Source organism: Lithobates pipiens, unplaced genomic scaffold, assembly GCF_037356315.1.
Source record: "Lithobates pipiens isolate NorthernLeopardFrog02 unplaced genomic scaffold, aLitPip1_a1.2 Scaffold_19, whole genome shotgun sequence".
Lineage (NCBI taxonomy): Eukaryota > Metazoa > Chordata > Amphibia > Anura > Ranidae > Lithobates > Lithobates pipiens.
Genome location: NW_027507764.1, coordinates 366,828,091 through 366,852,851, shown reverse-complemented (window position 1 = coordinate 366,852,851; position 24,761 = coordinate 366,828,091). Strand labels below are relative to the sequence as shown.

Genomic DNA, 24,761 nt, shown 5'->3' with positions numbered 1-24,761 from the left:
AGCTTACCTTCTCTTACCTTATATCCTCTATAGAGCGTTTAATCCAGTTAAAAATTATCCACAAGTACTATTATACGCAGGATGCTTTAATCTCTCGGGCACCCAGGAGGAGATGCTGATTGGGGATATGCTGCACAGTGTCAGATGATGATTTGTCCTTCCTGCTTTGCTGGAATCTGCTGGAGTGTCTTTATAACAATTTTTCTTTGAAATTTTCTTATTGTACTCTCAATGCTTTTGACACTACCCCTTTCAAATTAGTCATCTAATGTGGATGCCTTCTAAGTTAATGGCAAATTTTTAGAACAATGTATCAGAAACTGTGAGGGATCATTTACCTGAAATCACTGACTGTGTGAGGTACTCACATCATTTACTACCAATATACACCCTGCAGTCTGTCTCCTATTTATGCACCTCCATGTCTGCCCTTTTTGACGTGGTGATCCCCTTGAAGCTCCTGTCCAGTTATATTTTCTGCCTCAATGAAGTACAATATATATGATACTCTTATTTAACTAGCTCCAGAAGAAGTGTTTCCTTAAGCTAGTTGAGCAAGTTTTCTGAACCCTTGAAAAGCAGAATCGACATTTGTTGTACTGATTTTATTAACCCCTGATTCATTGTTGTAGGGTTTAACTCTTCCAGTTTATCATATGTATCAGCTCGATGTGGTACCGATCAATTCAGGTTTTCTCGTGGCTTATCAGTGTAGTCCATTGTGTTAATTTGGACAGTGGGCCACTGGTTGGCCAGTGAAACATGTTATTTTAGTCACTTTTACAAAGTTACTTGGTTTTTAATGTGTCCATGTCTTTATTATGTTTTCATGAAAAAAAATGGTAAATCTTTCTTTTAAATATGCTTATAAAGTCTATTCTTCCTGATTCTCTTATGGTTTTAACTATCTAATAGGACGTGGCATAGTTTATCCCTTGTGATGTCCGCAGTGCCACCATGTGGTGACAAGTTTCTATTTAAATGATCCTGCGACTGATATACCTTAACTAGTTCTTTATAGGTGGATTTCAGGTACACATGTTCTTGTAGGTATGGCAAAGTTGTGAAAGTGCCTACCTAATCAATCAAGTTGCCTATACACCAAAGGGTATTAGCACAGTAGAGATGAGTAAAAGTTGATGGTGCTGCTGATTGTTTTTTTTTACCCCCAACACGCACAACGATAAGGCATGATTGAGCACCTCCACTTCTTGTTATTTAAGCAGCAAGCCTTTGGGATTTTAAAGTTTTATTTAGTTACTGTTATTATTACTTTCTTTTTAATGTGTTTTCTTGTTGTTTTTATGAGCTGGGGTATGCCCAGAGGGTCTGTATCTGTACATTATTTTCTTTAAAAAAACAATAAAAAAATTTTTTTAAATTGTGGCTGGGTCAAAGCAGATATGTAGCCCCCTCACTACCACTTTCTTTTTAGAGGAATAGTTGGCTCTTTCTGAAAGTGCAACTAGATACAGCATGCATGGGAAACAACTTTTTTTTTTTTAAACCCTTAGGGCTCCTTCACACAGACGTGTCTGTGTAAAGAGCCCACTCTGCTTAGCTGGGGATCGCTCCGTCGATCCCCGCTGAGCAGGAAAATGACAGGTCCCTCTCTGCACACTGTGCAGGGACAGACCTGTCAGAGCGCCGCTCTCCACTATGGGTGATCAGATGAGGGCGGACTGTAGAGTCTCAGACAGATGGAAAACTTGGTTTTTCTCTGTCGCGCTTTTTCGGATCGGAGGGGGTTGGATGTTAGCGGACATGTCACCGCTGACATTGAACGCTCCATAGAGGTCTATGGGGCATCCGTTCAGGTCCGCCTAAAAAACTGACAGGCGGACCTGAATGGACAATCCTTGTGAAAGAGGCCTTAGTTCAGTGATGGCGAACCTTGGCACTCCAGATGTTTTGGAACTACATTTCCCATAATGCTCAACCACACTGCAGAGTCCTTGAGCATCAGGGGAAATGTAGTTCCAAAACATCAGGGGTGCCAAGGTTCACCATCACTGCCTTAGTTGTTGCCTGGAAATCATTTGTCAAGGCTGCACCATGCATTAGTTACAAAAACATTTATATTGTAAAAAAAAAAAAAAATCTGAAACAGTTGAAAACAAAGTTCAAAAAATTGTAGTTCCCCATGTGGTTATATTCTTTCCTGCACATTGCTGATTTTCTGCCCTATACTCCAACTTGGTGACACATCAGGCAACTCTGTAGGCATATTTAGCCTAAATATATTAATGACATGAAGCATAAACCTCACTTGGCTTAATAGCAAGTAACAATAATACAGATATTGTACATAAAACTGAACCTTTAAACAGGCATTGATGAAACAGCTGAAAAGTCAAATGGACTATGCTCCTCTTTTTTACTTTGCTTTTGTTTTTACTTATCGTTTTATAGATGTCTTCTGGATGATCACATGGCTTGTTGGGACCTCTTCTTCCTTGTCCGTCTTTTAGTGGTGGGTGGTTCTGGATGATGCAGAGATCACCACTGACGTGATGATATCAACACTATTTTCAGCATCAAGACCATGGAAATGCATTGTGTTGTGTTCAGGGAGAAGGAACATGATGTGCTACATTCACAGTCTTACAGGTTGAACCCAAAAGACTGAAAACAACTTGTGATGATGAAGAGATACTGTGGGGACAGCACCAGACTAAAGGTGAATAACAGTCAGAGATGTGTTTTTACCACTACCTGGAGGGGATTTTAAAAATAAATAGCCCAGCGTTATGTTTCAAAAATAGTTTTGATAACAATATAACCAAACAAGAGAGATTCTACTGACCCCTGAAATAATGACACTGTAGGATACTGCTTTAGGTAGGTGGCCTGTATACAAATGCAGCTTTGCCCAAAGTAAGTCCCAGATACCTATAGTAAATTACCCAGAGAATTAGTATAAAACTAAGATATTTTTTACTTGACTTGCATGGACAAACTTCATATTTTTGACACTGGGTCATCTAGAGATACCTTGTAAATATTATGCTTCATAAAGCTTATGGGAAATTAAAAGCTTTATTCTATTTTTTTTCCATTGTACACAGTAAATGGCAAAAGAGGTATAGTAAAGTAAATATAGTGAAGCCATGCTTATTTAGAATGCCCAGTTACGTGCAAGAGAAAATAAATAGAAAGATCACACTTTCATGTTATTCGCTTGGTGAGTATTCACATTGCTGGGTGAATAGTCTCTACATCTTTAGTAAGTCAATCTCCCTCTGCCCATTTTGTGACTCTAAATGTTCCCCCCGAGGCAGCATCTACACAGAATCACTTAATTTATCAACCCCCCTACCAATTTGGTATACATTTGACAAGTTACCCCAAATATCCAGTGGATGCTGCAATGGTAGACAGTTCTGTGTGAATTACATGTTTTAGGGATTGAAAAAAGTGATCATCTGCTTTGACATCCTATATTGGCCACTTGTTGTGCCCTTTATACAGTAGGGAAAAGATCTGCTGGCATACGTTAGGTGGTGGGGAGCATTCAGAACCAGTGGGGAGTAGCGCCTGGGGTCCATGAGAGGCAAAATCTGTAAACTTGTCATGTGCATATACCAAATGCAACAAACTTAGCTGCATATATTGTGATTGTTGCGTCTGGTGTATTCAGATGAGAAATCTTCATCTGCCTAGTAGGGCTGAGTGCCAGGAAATTTTGTATTGTATTATGCACTTACTGAATTACCTCCCACTTTGCTTCTCTCATACTACTTTTACAATAATTGTGCAAGAGCATTTATTTTCTGTCTGCTGGTTTAAAGGCTAAGTTCACCTTTTGCAGGCTGAATTTCACTTTTCATAATAAATAAAATAATTTTGTAATATAATTTGTAGCCCAGTAATCCCAATGTTCTTATTTCTCACTTACCTTACCCAAAAAGGTTTGACATTTCATGTTTCTGTCTTAATTTTAAAACATTTTTTCTGGTTGCATCACTTCCTGTACGTCAGCTCCTATCATTCTCGGTGTTTTTGCATCACAGAAGAGGTTTTCATAGGGCATGTATTACCAATCTGGACCATACCTCCCTCATTACAATACCACCACCACCTACTTCTTCCCTTAAGGTGACCATACAGATTACAGTCTGATTGTACAATCTCCTTTAAATCTCCCATCAGCTATGTGGTGCAAGTACCTGCCTGATTTGATAGAAATTGATAAATTGTTCTGGTGGGTCCTGTTGTTCCAGAGTTCTAGTAAACCTAAAGGAAATTGTACAGAGATTGTATAATCTGATTGCATAGCGTATAGCCAGCTTTATACAGGGACATAGAAGGGAGTGGATGGAGGCACTCAGCTGTCAGGCTCCATTCACATCTTCACATAGTGGGAACTCATGTTCCCGCACATGTTTTTTTGGGGGGCCTTTTGAAACATTTCCACTTGTCACACATCCCACCCATTCACTTGACTGTGCTACTCTATGCTCAACTATCACCCCAAATAAGCTCCAGAATTGTTTCTTTTAGAGTGGAGCCTGGTGTACTTTCTGAAACGCACAGCAAAGTGAGCATTTTCTCTGCGGTTTGCCATGCGTTTGGAAACATGCAGATGTGAATGGAGTCTCATTATTCTTGTGGAAAAACAACAATTTCAGGCCCCATTCACATCTAGCATAGTGGGACAGCACGCTTTTTGGCTTGTTTTTCCAGAGACACACATAGGGCAGCCCATTGAGTTCAATGGGCTGCCCTACACATGGGACATTTTAGCATAGTGGGAGATGCACATTTTTTACTGTGCGTTTTGCTGCATTTGTCACCCATGTTTTCATGTGGCAAAATATGTGTTTGCTGTGCCATTAACAATTAATGGCACTGTAAGTGCAACTAGTTAATTTTAGGTGTATAACGGTGGTCATAGACTATACAATCTGATTGTACAATCTCCTTTAGATTTAGCAAAACTATATAATAGGAGGACACACCATCTAGCCAATCATTCTGTATCCAATCATGCTGGCCCTTGCACTACATCAGGGGTGTCCAACCCGGGGCCCCAGAGAGTTTAGTATGCGGACATAGCAAACATAGAAGCTGCTACAACCTACATTGACAAGCCAGGCAAATTCACACATGGAGGCATTCCGGGGATGTTGTGCAAACATAGATGATGGGTGATGATAATGAGGTCAGCTGGAAAACTCCTTCCTGTGACTTGCTGGTTTCTCTGTCCTAAATCTATATACCAGGAAGCCTCTAAAGCTTTCTAAGAAATACAGCAAGGGCTAAGATAAGGCCTTCTTCTAAAAATCAAAGAGAGCTTTTATTTTTCTGTAACAGATACATTAATGGTATATTGGTACATAGGAGAGCTGGAATTTATAAAAAAAAGGTGAATTTATCCTTTAAAAGTGTAAAAAAATTAAAAAAGGGCAGGTATAGTTTGAAAACTCTTCTTCAGCCTAAAGGCATACATTTTTTTTTTTTTTTTTAAGTAATTTATAAGCCTCTGTCATCGTGAGCCTGCAATGTGATCCTAAATAATAAAGCAAACATGTGATGATATGGCAAGCCTTAAATACTTTTAAATATGTTAAAGTGGATAAAAACTCGAAAAGTGAAAATTTGCCATCTTATACTATATATCTTATCTAGAATTTTTAACTGTCCCTAAGCAGTACCCTGAAAAATGTACCTTTTAGGCAAATGTTAGGTAAGTCCCCTTTCAAACCTGTGATTGTGCCTACCCATGCCTCTTCTTTAGCCTCATAGCTATATATGTGCAGTTTGAAGTCATTTAAGGTTCTGCTACCTCCTACTACAAGTCATAGGAGATATGGAGTGAGATCTGGTAAGGCCACTATTGTGCTGCTCAATGTTCTCATTGCAGCTGAAGAAATTGTACCTCAGGAACTACAGTATAAGGATCTACTTGCTTCTATTCTATTGTATTAAGAGAGGTATGGACTCCAGAGAGAGAGATATTATTTTGCCTCTGTACAAAGAATTAGTAAGACCTCATCTGGAATCTGCAGTTCGGTTTTGATCACCAGTTCACAAAAAGGATATTAGGGTACTGGAGAAAGTCCAGAGAAGGGCAACCAAACTGATAAGAGGCATGGAGCAGCTCACAGTGTGCAGAGTTCACTGTACGGGGCGGACAGGCCGATAAATACGTTTAATGCAGAAGACACAAAGCATGTCTCTTCAGCATTAAAAAAAAATTACAGTAGTGAAACCTGCCATTTCACTTCTCAGTAAACATCCTAGGGTTCCCATTGAGGATGTTCCTTCTGATAAGGATTCTGTTGATAGATGTCTTGAATCCATTTTAGGGGCCTCCTTTTCCTTGAATGGCCAGCCCTGCAGCCATGTCTATTTGGCAGACAAATTGGTAATGAGAAACCTGTCTTTGGTGACCCTACTCTCTTGCAACTGATACCCTCATGCCGCGTACACACAATCGGAATTCTCGTCGGAAGAAGCTCTGATGGTTTTCCCGACGGAATTCCGCTCAAGCTGTCTTGCCTACACACGGACACACCAAATTCCGATAGTTTAGAACACGGTGACGTACAACACGTACGACGGAACTAGAAAAAGGAAGTTCAATAGCCAGTAGCCAATAGCTTCTGTCTCATAGTTGAATCTGAGCATACGTGATATTATGGAGTATCGGAATTGCATACACACGATCGGAATTACCGATAGAAAGTTTTTCCGTCGAAAATTCGGACAGCTAAATTCCGATGGAGCATACACACGGTCTCATTTTCCGATGAAAAGCTCTCATCGGTCTTTTTCTGGCCGGAATTTCCGACCGTGTGTACGCGGCATCAGTCTTATTTGTTTTATGTTGATGCAATAGAGCAGGGGTCTCTACACTTGGCCCTCCAGTTGTTCAAGAACTACAATTCCCATTATGTCCAGTCATATCTGTGAATGTCAGAGTTTTACAATGCCTCATGGGACATGTAAATCCGCAACAGCTGGAGGGCCGTAGTTTGGAGATCCCTGCGCTATAGAATGTCCCTTATCTATATTGTAGCCTTGTCTGCTGAACCTTGTAAGAAGCATTTTCTATGCATGTCGTTTGACAGATAACACTTTTTAAGGTGATTCCTTGATAAATTCATCAATGGAGGAAAGGTGTTCCTACCCCAGGTAGGCAGGTATATTTTTTGCCAAAAGCTTTAATAAGAAATTAAATAGGTAGACTAGACTGAGAGTGCAAACAGATAGATTTTGTCTCAAATAACTTAGATTATAAGCTCTTTGAGGGCAGGGACTGATGTGAATGTTCAATATATACTGTATGTAAAGCTCTACGTAAATTGACATCGGTATATAAGTATCTGTAATAAATAAATTCATCACGAGTTCTTCTAAAAGGTATAACAAAGGACATTTCAGCTTATTAATCATGAACCTGCTGCTGATGTGGGACTTTCCTTGAGGTGCAGTGAAACTTTAATATACAGTAGTAGCATTAATATCACCACCACCATCAAGGGGTCTTCGGTAACACTAGAGGTTTGACATACAGCAGATGCCTGACAGGATAGCACTATCTCTGATGCCAGCAGTAATATTTAGTAAAGTTCAGGGCAGGTTTTGATTTAATTCTTAGCCCTGCACCAACAGAAATATATGTATGGACTGAGAAAAGAAACAGTATTTGTAACACTATCATCCTTCTATAAAAAAAATAAAATAAATTGGACCCTTTAATATATGCAGTGTTAAGCTGGCCCACAGTGAGTTTCCTCAGTGCCAAGCCTTGTTATGTAACAGTGAGACCCACTAATTAGTGCACTGGTTTATCGAGAGAGGATCAGCTTGTCAAGTAACACTAAGCAAATCCACCTCTCGATATAAGAGGTGTGTGCACTAAATTATGTAGGTATTCAAAAAAAAGAACCTGCAGAGTGACTTTTCTTTTTACTGTGATTATAAATACAGTTTGCAGACCCCAGGACAATAGTATAAAAAGTGTGCTTTAGGAATATGAACAGATAAAGCATATTCTTAGACCATTTGAGATGCATTTTAGAAAAATATCTATTTTTATATATTTGATATATTTGATATCTTTATATATTTTATATATTTTAGAAATATATATTTTATATGAAAACTTTTGGAGTTAGATATGTATCTTTAAAAATGCGTTAATTTTTTAAAATTGTTTTTACATACATTTTTTATTAAGCTGTGATGTGACATACACTAAATATTCAGTGCAGGTAAAGCTTGCTGATACCTTTGTTTTAAAACAGTTGCTGGTTGACATCAACTGCTATATTAGTATATACATAAAACCGTACATGGATAGAAATGTGGATGGTTCAGCAGGGAGCAGCTGACTTTCGATCCATGTATGAGCAGGATGGTTGTACAGAAGTCAATCTACTGATAATAGCCGACTATGTGAACTATAACTGGCAGCACTGATCAGTGTATTCTGATGGCTGAGATGTCTCCCTGCTGTCAGAATGTACTAGCTCAGCAGGGAGGATTCCCCTATCCATATCGAATGTGTAGATGTGGAAATCAATTCATTTTTTTTTTTTTCGTTCAGCCCACTGGTTGAACAAAATAAAATTACTCATCTATGGGATGCCTAAGCCCCTGTACACACTGTCGGACATTCTGCCAACCAAATCTGTCGAATTTTGTCCGACGGATTGTGTCCGACGGATTGTGTCCGAAACTGTTGCATACACACAGTCGGACCAAGTTGTCGGAAAATTCGATCATTCAGAACATGATGACGTTATTTCGTTACGATGGGACTACGTTCAGGCTAGTAGCCAATAGCTTTGGTCTAGGAATTTAATCTGAGCATACGTGGCACTTGGTTCGATCTGAATTCTCTACACATGATCGGAGTATGTCTGATCGGACCAGTTGGTTGGAAAATATTTCCAACATGTTGGAAAATTGGGTCAGACGGAATCAGTCCGATGCATACCACACACAGTCGGATTATACGACAACACGGTCCGATAGGACACATTCTGACGGATTCTCCGACCGTGTGTACAAGGGCTAAGACTGGTCATATACATTAAAATCCAAACTTGATAATTGAGTAAAGATTGCATCATTTTGGGCTTCTCTTGATGCAATGATAAACTTGTGGCCTCGTTACTGTAGATAAACATTTTCCAAGTAGAAAAAGGGTACGCTACAACTGCCGGTCCTTCCCTTTTCATATTTATTCACCAAATCACGATGGCGGTTCTGAGGATAGACAGATCTCTCATTGTCTATTGTTGCTGATGAGACATCTGCCCATTTATAGATTTCCTTAACTTGCTTAAGCAATAAATTGGCCAATCTCAGTTATAAAAACTATCTCCGATCCAGTCTGCTTTTGACTTGCTTTACAGGGACATAAGAATTACATCTACACTTTAGGAAGATAAAAAAAAATAATAATAATAATAATAATTTTGTCTAGTGCTCAGTACATAATCATTAAATGTTTTTTAAAATGCAACTAGTATAGGAATGTAAATTTGACTTGTAGGCATCGTGCACACTCAATGTTATAACATAGCCAGTAGCATTGCCACATTAAAAACTGTGTTATTCTGTGTTTTTTCCACGTTTTTTCTTAAAGCGCTTTGCTGCGTTTTTTAGTGTTAGTGTTTTTAGTGGAAAAAAACCCACAAGCTATGGGATCAAAAACACTAAAAATTACGGTTAGCCATGTTTTGACACGTTTATCAGCCTTAGATCGTAGCTCAAAAACTCCTCTCAAACCCACTAGTTCTGGGGGTTTTTCCAGCCTGGCTGGGTCTTTGCAAAATAGAAATGGTGTAATTCCCTTCATGGAAGACCAATGCAGGTGTCTCTGTGCATATGTGGAATTTCCTTATCATGGGTACATTTTGACAGAAGCAGAAATGAAGCGGAACTCCAGGCAAATGGTGAAATACACGACCCTGTTGTCTGCTGCCTACTGTAGAAATCTTCCCTACTCTGATGCAGGATATTTTCCACAGTGGTGATCTTCCAGCACTGCAGGGGTTACCATATTTGAACCATCAGTGCCACTTAACCACCTCCCCTTTCCCTTCTCTTGCCCACCCAAGAACTGGTAGTATATGTTCCCAAAATGAAAAGTGCTCTGTGATTGGAGGAAGTGGATTCCTGTATTTATCTTCTCCTCCTCCATTCACAGAACACTTTGCATTTTAGTAAAGCATACTATGAGTTCTTGTGAATTGGTGAGGGAGGAGGTAGGGGAACGTGGGCAGTGCCAATGCTGCACAGTCACAAGTGCTGATCTTAACTCTTGCAGCATCAGAAGATCACCGCTGTGGAAGTATCCGGTATCAGTGGATGGAAGATAGGATGGTAAGCAGCCAGCAGCACATGGGATACACTTCATTAGAGGTAAATTATGTCCCTGTTATCTACAATACAATTTTTAACTGAACATCAGCTTTAATAGTGCAATAATGAATAGAGAGCTGCAATTCATGTGTGCTTTTATATCTTCCTGGAGACCAGATTTAGGTGTTCTAAGCCCTTGTACACACGGTCGGACATTCTGACAACCAAATCCGTTGGATTTCGTCCAACGGATTTTGTCCGAAACTGTTGCATACACACGAACGGACAAAGTTGTCGGAAAATCCAATTGTACATAACGTGATGACGTTATTTCGTTACGACGGGACTACGTTCAGGCTAGTAGCCAATAGCTTTGGTCTAGGAATTTGATCTGAGCATGCGTGGCACTTTGTCTGTCGGAGTAGGCTACACATGATCGAAGTATGTAGGATCGGAGGATTTTGTCGGAAAATTTTACCGGCAAGTTGGAAAAGTTGGTCCGTCGGATATTCCGACGGAAACAGTCCGATGGAGACCACACACAGTCGGAATATCCGACAAAACGGTCCAATAGGACACATTCCGTCGGAATCTCCGACCGTGTGTACAAGGGCTTAGATATTGCCCCAGACGACGTGACTCTTTCACGAAACGCGTTGGGTGGTGTGACACGCTTTTTTGCCCCAATTGAACTGGTACCGGAAGGGATATCGTTTGGAGTTCGCGATCGGCCGACGCTTGCCCATTTTGATGATATGCCCTGTGTTTCCTTATGTTTGTAAGTGTATTTCCTTTTATTTTTATATTTTTATTAAACGTTTTTACACTATTTGGAGTATCTTTTCCTTTTTATGGCGGACCTTTTTGATTCTCCAATGAAATACATATGAGTCCTGCTCCATAAAGTGTTTTCCCCTGGTTTGGATGGTTCAAGGCTGGCGTATCCCTTAACCTGGTTTACGATAGAAAGTTCCATTGGGATGGTTCAAGATTGACCTATCTTCTGACCTAATTTGTGAGAAAGCGCTCCTTACTGGGGCATCTGGTAAGGGGCTAGGGCTATCTGTTTGGTGGAGGTATACCTGGTTTCGGTTCACGTTAATCCTTAAGGGTTTTTGGATTGGATCATCTTCATTCAACACGTGGTGTTTTCAGTTGGACTCATAAAAGGACTTTATAATATTTGTCACATTTATATTGTTTCACTTTTTCACAATGTATAGTCTTTTTGGACTCAACTTCACATGTTTTCTTTTTTGAATTCTTGGTACCACAGACCCAGCATTACTTATTTCAGGGTTTATGGTAAACGAGGGTCACTATATATGTTTACTTTACAAGTTGTAGGTATTATTTCATGTCACATTTAGTTATTAGATTTGGTTTTTGAATTTTTAAAGCCATAAGAAGCACATCTTTTTGGGGTGGCTCATATCCTAATTTAAATATTAGGGATTGCGCTGTTCTCTCTTTTTCTCTTAGATATTGCTGGCTTATCTGAGATCCATTGGCCTGCTTTGCTCCTGCACAGACAGGCAGCAAAAAAAAAAAAATATATATATATATATATATACTGTGTATTGTTAGTATTTGCCTTTGCTTTGATGTCTGGTCCAATTCTTTAATACAATCAGAAGCTGGTACCGTATTTTTACAATAGTAGTAATCCAATATCTATGCACAGTAAATATCATATACACATTTCACATTCTCTACTCACCTTAGGCCTGACCTTTGTTAAAAAAGACTCTGGTAAAGGCTATTATTAAAATGTCTACATGTTAAAAATCAAGATCTGTCATTGCTAACAATACATGTAACAGACATATTTGTTGCCTTTCCCGGTCATTTTTTTTCCATTAGTAAATTTTATACTAACATGAATAGCCAGAATGTACACATTACATCTTCCACAGCCGAGAAATGCTTGTTAGAACATATTGTTTCCTTAGAAATAGACTTTCAAGCAGTGTTAACACTGCTAAAGAGAGATGAGTGACTTCTTTAGCTTGTCAATTTGACAGGAGCCTCCCAAAGGCAGCACCTTTTTTCTCCATCCACTTTCATAATTGGAATCAGTAACTGCGTGCGTTTGTCATGCTAGAACTCTTAGCAAAGCTCGCTGTCATTATTCTCTTCTGTCTCATATGTGCTGGTCTCCAGCAGGGATAGCAAGCTTCTCCCGTGTGGTGCTTGCAAAGTAACTAGATAGAAGTTGCACATTAAACAATGAAGACAGCTTGAAAATAGGGGATCTTAATTGACTGTGACATGAATGTCATGAAACAGATGGCAAGATGATTTAAGCCACTAAAGGTCTGAATAAGACTACAGACAGTATAAAATGTAAATGCAAAAACTGTACTCCTATGATTAAATGTGGCCTTGTTTTGGTTGGTTATCTTATTTGAAGCCACATGAACTTCTTTCTTTGAACAGTAATGACAGATGTTCACTGTTCAACACTTTTATCTTTTAATTTGTTTTTGGTTTGTCAGTTATACTTTCTTGAGATTGTTTGAAAATTACTTTTTTCATGCTTAAAAAGTATAAAACAAAGTGAACTATTTACTTCATAGAATTCTTCAAACAATGAATTTGATGTGTTGACATATTGTTTTGTCAATGTAAAGGATAACATGTTCAGCCAGATTACAAGTACATACAATATCTCAGAGCCATATAGTCAAAATATATTAACTGGAGGACGTGGCTTGGTGCGCAACGAGGATGGCACTGAGGGAGCTCCTCTGCACACCCAGCCGTTTTCGGCCTAACATTTGACCAACAGCCCTCTGATGCCGGGGAAAGGACTATACTCCAACCCGCACTCTTGTCCACACTGTGAGTCAACAACTTGCCTAGCACGGAACATCACAGATATTTTTAAAAATAAACCCATAGCAGTGTGTCTGGACCAAAGATGGCGCTGACGTACCACGAGGAGGAGGGAGTACAGCGAAGATTCGCAGTCAGCTCCAGAGGACTCAGGTAGGGGCAAAACCAGAACAGAATACCCCCTCCCCTACTCAGTTATGTCTATCACTGCGAATATTAAGTCTACTGTCTCTGCAGCGATCACTGACTTAAAAAACAACTTGCTGGTACTGACGGAGGAAAATATCGTCTGCAGAGGCTGCAGGGAAGCATAGAGACAAGGCCATACATAGACTGGAAAAAATTTCTGTCACCCAATCTCAACATTTCATAGAAATTAATAGGCACCTTGAGGATTTGAACAACAGGGGCAGAAGATACAACATAAGAGTGAGGGGGATCCCAGAAACAGTGGAAACGAGTCAGATTATCCCAGCACTACAGCGGGTCTTTAACAGCTTGCTAGACAGACAGGAGGACATGGTCATTGACTTTGTGAGAGACCACAAGGCCTTGCAGCCTAGGGGGCCTGAAACAGGACCACTGAGAGACATAATATGGTGCTTGCAAAGCTTTTTCCTCAAGGAGAAAATCATGCGTAAAGCATGGAGGAATGACCACATTATATTCAATGGGGAAACCATAATGTTATTTTAAGATCTATCCCGGATTACCCTCAAGAACCGGCAAGCATTTCACCCCCTGCTGGAGAAGCTAAGGAAGAGGGAGCTGAAATATACATAGCGATTTCCATGCCCTCTCAGTTTCGCATAATGCTCAACAACATATTCAATGCGGAATGGTATTCTGATTTCCTACTGACACCCCCAGAAAGGAACCCCCGTAGATCACAGTTTTCCACCCCAGATAAAAGGCAATCAAAAAGATCAAAACGTGGCTGTTTAGGTTTATGTTACCTACTATGGTAGTATATTTAACAGTTAGAAATAACCAGTTGTTGCCCTTACTGCTGTGTGTGCAACAGTTCGGTTACCCACTCAGGTTTAATTGTTAAGACCTCTTCTAACAGTAGTCGGAGGCAAGTTGCCACCCTGTCATCTGTAGCCTCCCTTCTTTCCCTCAAAGTTGCCCAGTACTCCACTGTATGGATACAGGGCATCCTAACAAAACTCAGTGATTATCTCCTTCGGGGGTGGATGTTTATTACCTCGGGAGGAGGATTACTAATAATCTCTACTCTCACAACAGTGTAAAGTAGAAAATATTGTGAGTTTAATTTTTAATATTGGTACAGTTACTGATCTACGGTTATCAGCTTTGTTTTACATATAGCTCCACGGAACACATCCTCGAATCCTCCAGATGGCCTATTCCTCTCTGGTGCACAGCCCCTTTGTGATTTCCCATAATGCCAGAGGCCTAAACAGACCTGAATGGCACTCGACCCTTCTGAGGGAGCTTAAAAAGGGTAGGCCTCACTTTGTGTTCCTTCAGGAAACACACTTTAGGACGCACCATATACCAAGACTTACAAATTCTTACTTCACTAAGGCCTTCCACGCTATTAACAATGACTCCAAGTCCAAAAGTCTCAATACTGCTGAGTAGAGAGGCACCATTTGAACTGACAGAGCAACTAAGTGACCCGGGGGGGGGGGGGGGATTTCTATTCCTGAAGGGGACACTCGTGGGTATGACAGTGACCCTGGTGAATGTCTGCTTCCCCAACAGGGTTAATGTAATGTTTTGTCAGCAAGTCTGCTTGATAATGGGAGGGGATTTCAACGCTTAACCCATTGACTGACACTTCCAACGAAAAGTCCTGTATCACATATAGGATTCTAAAAATAAATCATATGCCTGTTGCAATCTCTGCAACTCATAGACACATAGCACTTCCATCATCCCGAGGAAAAGGATTTTACACATTTTTCCACTTCACACTCTGGATATGCATGCTTAGACTACCTGTTTATTGCACAAAGAGATATCCCAGCTTTAGTAGAAGCACATATAGGCATCCAATCATTCTTGGACCACTCACCCATCTCCATAACATTAGACATAAAGAATTCCCCACATAAGCAACCGACATGGAGACTTAACACCTGACTACTGACGGACCCTACGCTCTTTCCCACAATCACTTTGGCCCTGACGGAATTTTTCAAACATAACAACCCACCAGGCGCAGACCCACTAATAGTCTGGGAGGCACATCAATGCACAATCAGAGGGGAACTGATTAGGATAGGCACTAAATGCTAAAAGGAAAGGGAAGATAAAATCCGAAGCTTGACAACACAAATTAGTATACTAGAATCCCTCCATAAACAGTCACTCTCAGTGCAATCAGCAAAAAAATTACTAGACGCTAGAAAGAAATGACAGCATATACTTAAGGCTAAAGCCAAACGAATGCTATTTTTCTAAAAAAAACTATTATGAGTCAGGGAACAAAACGGGCAGATTCTTAACCAGGGCTTTGAAAGAACAAACCCACACCAATAATATTTCTGGACTCAAAAGAGAGGAAGGCAAAATTGATGTAGCGTCTGAGCCGATAGCTGCATACTTCCATGAGTATTACTTAAAATTATACAACCTACCACCACAACACAGACAACAAGACATGGAGGGAGATAGGACACAAATTATTCAAAACTACCTAAATAAAAGTGGACTTCCGACCCTACAAGACATCTCATTGCTAGAAACGCCAATTTCGACTACAGAAGTCAGGCAAGCTATCAAACAGCTGAAGTCGGAGAAGAGCCCAGGACCAGATGGATATTGCTCCATCTATTATAAAACCTTCATGAACATCCTCACAGACCTCATTGCAGCTATGAATTCCATGTCCAATCCTAGAGATCTAACCCCAGACTTTCTGTCAGCACACATTACAGTGCTACCAAAGCCACGTAACGACCACGTAACGACCCCACGGATTGTACCAGTTACTGTCCCATTTCCCTGTTAAACCTGGACATTAAATTATTCTCAAAGATTCTCACCCTACGATTAGTCCCACTCCTCCTGGAACTAATAGGGCTGAAACAAGTAGGCTTCATGCCTGGCAGAGAAGCAAAATGTGACTAAAGCCTTACTATTAATTCATGCAACAAAGACGCGGAACATCGAGGGCTTTCTCCTTTCTACAGAGAAAGTCTTCGATCTTGTTGCTTGGGATTTCATGATGGCAGTGTGCAGACACGTGGGGATAGGCCCACATTATTATACCAAAATCCCTTAGCAAAACTAAAAATTAACAGCATACTGTCTGAAAAGGTACACATAAAGAATGGTACTAGACAGGAATGCCCTTTGTCACCCATTCTATTCATTTAATCCTTGTAACCTTTTATTAGATTGATTAAATTGAACTCTGCAATCACGGGCTTAAAGTTCTTATGGAACCAGCAGAAACCTAGAATTAGATTAAAGTGGCTAACTAAACCCAAGGAACTAGGCGGAATAGGCCTTCCAGACTTTAAAAATTACTACCAAGCTTCACACCTGGCGAGGGTAATTGACTGGCATTGCCATGGCCACATGAAAGATTGGATCTCACTAGAAGCAGACATGAACCCGATACCGCTAAAATACTCACCCTGTATTCCTTGGTCCATTTTCCCAGTAAGCCTACGATGACACCCCATAGTACACAGAACACACTCTTTCAACCAACACAACAAGACAGCCCACTACTGGCGGGCAACTGTTACTCAGGAGGTAAAATCAAAGAATGGAACACTCTCTGGCTAGAAAATAACCTGCCCCATATGCGCCACTGGTCCTACCTCCAACTACAAAGTTACTTGGACAGGAATTCCACAGACCCCTAACTGACTTAGAGTCGGTTTGCCATGGGTTTATGCCACTTGCGAGGGCCACTTCAATTGCTTATTCATGGATATAGTACCCTGAGATGGCCGAGGCAGACGGACACAGGAGGAAGTGGTCGGAGGAATTACAGGAGGAAATTACAGGAGGAAATTACAGACAAACAATGGCGGTAGGCCTGCATATTAGCACATAAATGTTCCATAAGCACAAAAATGCAAGAAACAATTACAAGTTACTAACACAGAGGTACTACACTCTGGATAAGCTGCATAGACCGGATCCACAAAAACGAGACTCCTGCTGGAGATGTCAGAAAGAAATAGGTACAATGACCTATGTTTGGTGGAGTTGCCCTTCAATTTCGGTCTACTGGGATGGAGTTAGGGAACTGATCAGGAAAATCACAGAGAGCAAACTAAACTTAAATGCGGCCTGCTGCTTATTGCCCGTGACAACTTCTCATTTAAAAGATACAAGCATTCTTTAACTAAACACCTCCTAAATGTGGCCAAATCACTAATTCCCCTACACTGGATCACAACACATGTTCCATCCATCTCAGATTGGCTAAATAGGGTCAAGGACATCTGTGATATAGAAGATACCCTTGCATAAGACTCAGGAATGGTAGAGAGATTCCACAAAACACGGAAGCCCTGGTTTGGCTTTCAGTACTTCTAGTCCTTTGTGGATGCCATGACCTCACCAGCTTTATAATGTCCTAACAAAACAAGATCATACTAGACTATGGGGGTTATTTACTAAAGGAAAATCACTTGAAAGTGCACTGAAAGTACACTTGGAAGTAAAGACGCTGTAGATCCGAGGGGGACATGCAAGGAAAATAAAAAAAATGCATTTTAGCTTGCACATGATTAGATGATAAAATCAGCAGAGATTCCACTCATTTCAGATCTACCCCTCAGATTTATAGCCAGTGCACTTTCAAGTGGATTTGCCTTCATAAATAACCCTCTATATCTGTATGTGAGATCCTAACCGATCAAATGCAACTAAGAGCTATTAACGTACCTACATTATACTACTTACACTTTTCCTACTACACTTTTCTTAACTACATAATAGTGATAGCATAGAGCAACAAGAAAAAATCCAGATTAAGCATAACAAAGTTCCTTATACTATTTACTTACTACGATAGCAATTAAACCAAATTCTTTAAAATTGGTTTTGATGAGCCTATAATGCTTGCAGATTATGTTTATAATAATATGTTTATAATACTCGTCGTGACACCTTAAGCTGTATCTAACAAACATATGCAGTTGTATCTGCGTCTTGTGTATTGTGCAACCTTTCCTTATTTTTTCAATAAAAGTTGAATGTTAAAAAAAAGAATATATTAACCACTTCAGCCCTGGAAGGATTTGCCCTCTTAATGACCAGGCCATTTTGTGCGATACGACACTGCGTCGCTTTAACTGACAATTGAATGGTCGTGCAACGTTGTCCCCAAGCAAAATTAATGTCCTTTTTTTCTTGCAAATAGAGCTTTCTTTTGGTGGTATTTGATCACCTTTTGCGCTATAAACAAAAAAAGAGTGGCAATTTTGAAAAAAAATATTTTTTTTTACTTTCTGCTATAATACATATGCAAAAAAATATAAAAAAACAAATTTATTCATCAGTTTAGGCCAATATATTCTTCTACATAGTTTTGGTTAAAAAAAATCGCAATAGGCATACATTGATTGGTTTGCAGAAAAATTATTGCGTCTACCAACTATGGTTAGATTTACTGACTTTTATTTATTTTTTATTGTTTTTACTGGTAATGGCGGTGATCTGCAATTTTTAGCGGGACTTTGACATTGCAGCAGACAAATCTGATCTCAAATTACACTTTTTGGGGACCAGTGATTTTATTACATTGATCAGTGCTATAAAAATGCAGGTTGGATTATATTGGTGCTTTTCAGCCTGGAGTATGTACACTTTTATGCAAATAATAAATCATTATTAACCTCCCTAGCGGTATGATTATTTCAGATTTTTGATGCTCAAAGCAGTACAATTCTTTTACATGGAAATTTGGCGTTTTATATTGTAGGCCTGTAATTCTTAGGAATATCTCACTTAAATCTGTCCAAACAAGAGTCTAGTAGACATCCTGGGTATGATAAAGTTTGAAACACAAAATCATAAATTATAATATAATAAATAACTATAAATATTTATAACAAATAATAATAAAAATTATTCAATAATGTAATCAAATCAAAAACACTGAAATTTGCTCAGTTGCAGAATTGTCGCTGTCATTACTTTCAGTGTTTGATGACGGATTTCCCCACAATTCACTATCATTCAATTCTGCGAGTGATTCTAATTTATTATTGCTGTTTTCTAGCTGGTCTAAAACTGCTTTTAATGTAAAGGGACGGTTTTGGTTGTCATGGACAATCTCCAGTTTCCAGGCAGAAAGAACAGTATATATAATATAAAACAGCATGCAGGGCACTGGAGAAACTACTAGGGACAAAAGGGATATAAAATTATTTGATACAGTACTGTAATCTGTAAGATTACAGTGTACTGTATGTATAGTGTGTGTTTTAATTTTTTAATTTGGCACCGTGTTCTGTCCCCGTGCGTCGCAACGCTCGCAGCCTGGCTCTGTGATGAATCGAGCGGAGACACAGCCACCGCACACAGCAAACCCAGCTCCACACTATCATTATTCCTTTAATGGGCTTTACAGTTGGAATTTGTTTTTAGTATACAATGTTTACAATGTATACAATGTTTGGTTTCCTAAAGAAAAGTTCAACTTTTGTTTTATCTTCCTTCAGTTTGCTTCACCATTAGAGCTAGGGAAGATCCAGGGGTGGTTACCAGAACTGAGATAGGTAAAAATGTTTATTTTTAAAGCTGTTATTTTCATGTTAAACTCAGCAAAGCACTTAATTTCCTGTATTTTTCTTAAGACTGACTTGTAGATAGAAATGTTAAAATATGCAAGAGATGCCTGCACATCTTTAGTTGTCACCCTAGATTTTATCATCTATTTCATTTATTTTTAACCCTGCCATCTTGATGCTTTTTCTTTTAGGAGCAAGGACTATGTAATTTTAATGATGATCTCAGTTTAGACAATGACAGGGTTAGTATAGATTTCAAGGGGTTATGTTAGTGATAAGGTCAGAGGTTAACACCAATGTTTAAATTTGGGATGGGGATTAAGAATGTAAAATATCTGAGGTAAATGTAAGATTATATGCCAAGGCCTGCTTTTTGGGGATTGAGGGTTGAGGGTAATGGTTTTCTACAGTTTTTAGGATTCAGTTAAGAGGACGGTTAGCTGTAAGGATAGATTAAGGACCATCTTATAGTTTTTTTCTATTATCCTGTCAATATAAGGACTTGTATGTACAGGCATGTTGCTGCATCTTGATGGATTTTCTTCCTGTCAATAAGCAGCTCAAAGCAATTTAAATCTACTTAATCTTAACATATCTTATCTTAATAACACAAAAGCAAGTCAAATGTAACACAACACAGAATCTAGCTGTCTGAGTTGCTTTTGAACCTGAAGGCTGTTTGGAAGAGTTATAATAATCAATCTGCATTGCAATTTTGGCTTAAGTGAACACACAAAATTCTGATTTTGCACTCACTGTTATCACCCGCTCTTACTTTAATCATTGCTCCGGTGTAATTTTTCTTTTCATCTAAAAAAGCCCTATGTAATATATCTGTCCAAGGTTTTGCCAAAACTTGCAATTGGGCAAAACATATCTCACAAATGCAATATTTTCATGTTACCTCCCATTGTTTTAATCACATTTTAGCTGAAGAAAATGTGTAGAACATTGAAAAATCAATAAGAAGCCTGTGACCCCACTCCCAAGCATATATTTTAGTGACTTTCTGATTTGTTGTGTTTGTGTGGGTGTTTGTTCACCAGTAAAATGTATTCAGCATCTGATTCATGCATCAAAAGGAGAGGAGACATTGTTTGCTTTGTTTATCTTTAATATTAAAGCCGCGTACACACGTGGCGGACTGTCTGGCCAACTTAGTCCGTCAGACAATCCGACGGACAGTCCGTCATACTTTCGAATGAACGGACTTGCCCACACACGGCACTTTTTGAGAGGACTAAGTCCACCATACTATCCGCCCTACTTTTGAAATGAACGGACTCACCCACACACGCGGAGGAAAGTCCGCTCATTTCGAGCGCGTCTCCAGGTAGGCGGGGCCCGCGAAGGAGACGTCGCTGACCCCGCCGCCTGGTATGGACTTAAAGGGGAACCCCAACGCCGAAAAAAATCGGCGTGGGGGCCCCCCCCAAGTCCACAACAGACCCTTGTCCGAGCACGCTACCCGGCCGGCCAGGAAATGGGGGCAAGCGAGCGCCCCCCCTCCTGAGCCGTACCAGGCCGCATGCCCTCAACATGGGGGGTGCCTTGGGGAAGGGGGGGCCGCGCGGCCCCCCCACCCCAAAGCACCTTGTCCCCATGTTGATGAGGACAAGGGCCTCTTCCCGACAACCCTGGCCGTTGGTTGTCGGGGTCTGCGGGCGGGGGGCTTATCGGAATCCGGGAGCCCCCTTTAATAAGGGGGCCCCCGGATACCGGCCCCCCACCCTATGTGAATGAGTATGGGGTACAATGTACCCCTACCCATTCACCTGTGAAAAAAAGTACAAAAATAACACAACACAGGGTTAAAATATTTTATTGCACAGCTCCGGGGGTCTTCCGTCTTCGGGGGTCTTCTCGCCGGACTCCTCCGCTATCTTCTTGTAGCTCTTTTGCTAGCAGAGGAGTCCGGCTTTCTTCCTCGCCGCCAGCCTCTTCTCCCGACTTCGGGGGTCTTTTCCCCGTCTTCGGTTCTTCTGCCGGGCCACCACGCCTTCTTATAGCTCTTTTACAGGCGGTGGCCCGGTCTTCTGTCGCCGCCGCCTTCCGTTCTTCTTCTTCTTCTTCTTCTTCTTCTCCAGGAGATGTTGCCTCGACGCTCTCTCCGGCCGGAATGCCAGGGACGCGCTCCGCTGCCACTTATATAGGGACAATGGGGCGGTGTCACATGGCTTTATGTCACATGGGTAGGTCACATGGTGACCCCGCCCCCTTACGATGTCATAGTCCCCATGTGACATCAACCCATGTGACCAACCCATGTGACATAAAGCCATGTGACACCGCCCCATTGTCCCTATATAAGTGGCCGCGCAGTGCGTCCCTGGCATTCCGGCCGGAGAGATCGTCGAGGCAACATCTCCTGGAGAAGAAGAAGAAGAAGAAGAAGAACAGAAGGCGGCGGCGGCGACGGCGGCGACAGAAGACCGGGCCACCGCCTGTAAAAGAGCTATAAGAAGGCGCGGTGGCCCGGCAGAAGAACCGAAGAGGGGGACAAGACCCCCGAAGTCGGGAGAAGAGGCCGGCGGCGAGGAAGAAAGCCGGACTCCTCCGCTAGCAAAAGAGCTACAAGAAGATAGCGGAGGAGTCCGGCGAGAAGACCCCCGAAGACGGAAGACCCCCGGAGCTGTGCAATAAAATATTTTAACCCTGTGTTGTGTTTTTTTTGTACTTTTTTTCACAGGTGAATGGGTAGGGGTACATTGTACCCCATACTCATTCACATAGGGTGGGGGGCCGGTATCCGGGGGCCCCCTTATTAAAGGGGGCTCCTGGATTCCGATAAGCCCCCCGCCCGCAGACCCCGACAACCAACGGCCAGGGTTGTCGGGAAGAGGCCCTTGTCCTCATCAACATGGGGACAAGGTGCTTTGGGGTGGGGGGGGCACGCGGCGCCCCCTTCCCCAAGGCACCCCCCCATGTTCAGGGCACGCGTCCTGGTACGGCTCAAGAGGGGGGGGCGCTCGCTCGCCCCCCTTTCCTGGCCGGCCGGGTAGCGTGCTCGGACAAGGGTCTGTTGTGGACTTGGGGGGGACCGTATTTCCAACATTCCGAAATACTTAGTCCGCCAGACTGCACGCTGAAAAAGTCCGCTGAAGCCCACACACGAGCGGACTGTCCGCTGAAATGTGTTTCGGCGGACTAAGTAGGCCAGACAGTCCGCCCGTGTGTACGCGGCTTCAGCCTAATAAATTTAAGGCAACCCATTGGCTACTTAACTTTCACATTGCAGACACTCTATTAGGATTAAAGCTCCTGTTGCTCCCAGTGCACAATGTCAGAAAAATACTGTTTGCAATATCATGGTCTATTGTATTCATTTTTTGGGTGAAGCATACAGAACTGCATTAATTTTAGGCAATTACTGTGTCAGTGTTTATAATTCTCTGTTTACACAATAGAAGAAAAAATGGGTTGCCAGAAGTCACACAGATCATGTTGACCTACATTGTTCCGAAGAGTAAGTTCTATAAATGTTTTAACATGATCTGAAAAGATACAACTTAACGTGGCAGAGCGTGCTTAAAGCGGAGGGCCACCCTAAAAGAGAAAATTCCATAAAAAAAAAAAAAAAAAAAACGGAAAAATAACAAATTACTTACCAGAAACCCCTGTCGCTAGGCAGTCTTCCTAACCTGCCCCTTCCTATTCCACAGTGCTGTTTCTTCAGTTCCTCCTCTTCGGCGAGCGGCCCTGTTGCCTTCTGGGACATGTGTGTGTCCCAGAAAACAATAGGGCCATTCACAAAGTGCTGCGAGACTCGCGCATGCGCAGTAGGAAATGGGCAGTGAAGCCGCAAGGCTCCACTGCCTGTTTCCCTTAGTTAGGATGGCAGTGCCAGCACCCGATCCGATGGACGGATCGGCCTGGGGGGGTGACATCACAAGCTCACTGGACAGGTAAGTGTCCTTATTAAAAGTCAGCAGCTACAGTGTTTGTAGTTGCTGATTTAAAAAACAAACAAAAAAAATGGCCGGACCTCCTCTTTAAGCTGTTCAGGTATATAGCACCTTTAACAAAAAATAATGTAGTGCTAATGTTTGAGTTCTACCTCTCATTTTACACCCAGCTTGCAATGAATGAGTAAAGTGGATAATGATTGCAAAGGTCATGCTTGTGAAGAACTTGTTGGCGCCAATCGTTTACTTAATAATTTAATTCTGAATGCAGGTGAATTGAAATGTTAGGTACTGTATATAACTCAATAACATATATTAAATGTGTGTGTGTGTGTATATATACAGTATATATATATATATATATATATATATATATATATATATATATATACAGGTAAAATAAGTATTGGACATGTCACAATTTTTCTAGGCAAATATAATTCTAAAGGTGCTATGGACATAAAATTTTCGCCACGTGTCAGTAACAACCCATACAATCCATACATACAAAGAAACCAAAACAAATACGTTCAGGAATTAAGTTATGTGTAATAAAATAGAATGACACAGGGAAAAAGTACTGAACACATTGAAGTATTGAAAGTATTGAACTTGCAGCAGACTTGCAGAATGTTTGCAAAAAAGTTGATCTGGAGTCATACAATGTGAACTTGCTGCAATTGTGCAACAAACTTGTGAAGCCTGGCAAGTCTAGCAATAGCTTAACAAGTCATTTTCAAGCTTGCAGCTCAATTGCTTGCTATCTGGGAGGTGGTACTATGGAATTGAAATGCACTAACAACTTTATTAAAAAAGAGTTATAATTCTTAAAGTCCAACTCCAGTTTCAACCTCCAGGGTCCACAATCAGGGAATAGTCCTACAGCAAATTCTAAACCACAATTACAACCTCCCCATAAGGGGTTTTGTTTGGATCAAGACATTAGGTTACAAGTGATCCACAC

General features: G+C 40.9%; 1 protein-coding gene across 8 annotated transcripts in view; it reads left to right on the top strand.

Annotated features, from left to right (window-relative positions):
* LOC143996942 (uncharacterized) overlaps positions 1-24,761 on the top strand; it is a 97,088-nt gene that overhangs the window by 49,250 nt on the left and 23,077 nt on the right. For 6 of the 8 annotated variants that reach the window (XR_013277623.1, XR_013277622.1, XR_013277617.1 and 3 more), the window contains 2 exons: positions 2,413-2,680; positions 19,824-19,880. The gene's annotated coding sequence lies outside the window, so the exon portion shown is untranslated. The remainder of the gene's footprint in view (positions 1-2,412; positions 2,681-19,823; positions 19,881-24,761) is intronic. The other 2 variants (XR_013277621.1, XR_013277618.1) reach the window with 1 other exon arrangement.